General features: G+C 50.3%; 1 long non-coding RNA gene across 1 annotated transcript in view; it reads left to right on the plus strand.

Annotated features, from left to right (window-relative positions):
• The first annotated feature begins 13 nt into the window (after window positions 1-13).
• Window positions 14-1,412, plus strand: part of LOC113457572 — a 12,100-nt gene continuing 10,701 nt past the window's right edge. The window contains exons 1-2 of the long non-coding RNA XR_003378114.1: window positions 14-133; window positions 625-708. This is a non-coding gene — a long non-coding RNA (uncharacterized LOC113457572). The remainder of the gene's footprint in view (window positions 134-624; window positions 709-1,412) is intronic.

Genomic DNA, 1,412 nt, shown 5'->3' on the forward strand with positions numbered 1-1,412 from the left:
ATGGAATGAAGATCCGTGTAAACACAAGCACCTGGAGCCACAGATGATCATCTGGGAAGAAACACTAGGAGTCTGAGTGTAAGCACCAGGCTGTGAAGACACGATCCTGAGTGAAGAGGCAAAGTCTTTACAGGTGAGATCCCTGGGCATCAGGCTTGGCAGTGTGAGCCGCCTACTGCAGGTGAACACAGGAGCTTGGTCTCTGAGATCAACAACAGCCAGAGATGTGGAAACAGAACTTGTCTCAAAACAAAACAAAACAAACACACACACACAAAAAAAAAAACCAAACTCAGGAGAGACACACAGGTCATTCTCTCCCCACCCTTCCTTTTCCTTCTCTCTAATAATTAGACCCTGAATCTTCTAGAAGAAAAGTCACTTCCAGGAACACAATGGCAACAACAATCAGGTTGGGATGCAGGGCAGAGATGCTTCTCTTTGAAGCTGAGGCGCTGGCCTGCAAGCACCACACAGTCTCCCATAGAGACACAGTCATGCTTACTGTCCACGCTACTCCAAGGGTCTCGGGTCTCAGGCTGTCCTGCCCCCATCAAACTTACAGCCAGGTGGAACATCACATCCTTCCCGCCAGTGGGAAGAAGACATCTTGTTTTCTTTCAGGGAGGAAGCAGATCCATGGGAACCAAAAGAGGCTGCAAATCCTGGAACCAGGGAACTTTCTAGAACTCTGAAGCAGCAGCTAAAGTAAGAGCAATAATTGGTTAAAACAGGATCCCTTAACTGGGATGAGGATGTGAGGAGGGCCCCACTGAAGCTGAGAACTTTGAACCCTTAGATTCTCAGGGTTTATCTCAGCTGTGGAAGCAGTCTCTCTGCCCTCAGCCACGCCCCCTGGAGACAGGGTTTCTTTGTGTAACATTCCTGTCTGTCCTAGACTAGGCTGACCTCGAACTCACTGAGATCCACCTGCCTCTGCCTCCTGAGTGCTGGGATTAAAGTCGTGAGCCACCAGTACCCAACAGCCTTTTCACCTTTGATTGAACAAATTAATCCTTTATTGCCTGTTAACCAGCAGTGACTGTCTCTGAAGGAAATGTTAAGCAAGACAATTCTGATGTCCCTCAGAACCCACCAATAATTACCTCTAGACCTATTGTTAACATCCGGGTACACCCGGCCCTGCCTATTGGGGACCTGGCAGAGTGTGCCTTCAGGCATAGCAGGCAGTACCCTGGCCTGCTGTGTGGTCTCTGTGCACATGTGCTGTGCCCCATCCCTTCAAAGGACAGAGTTCTGCCTGTTCCCTCCTTTCTCTTCCTCTTCCTCTCTCCCACAGGTCTCTCTCTTTCCTTGGCTCTCTGCCCCCCCTCGCTCTCTGCCTCTCTGCACCTCTCTCTCTGTGTCTCCCCATGAGGCTGCTCTGTGCTCCCCTTCTCTCTCCCTTTGCT

This window comes from Microtus ochrogaster, linkage group LG2 (assembly GCF_000317375.1).
Source record: "Microtus ochrogaster isolate Prairie Vole_2 linkage group LG2, MicOch1.0, whole genome shotgun sequence".
NCBI classification, from domain to species: Eukaryota; Metazoa; Chordata; class Mammalia; order Rodentia; family Cricetidae; genus Microtus; species Microtus ochrogaster.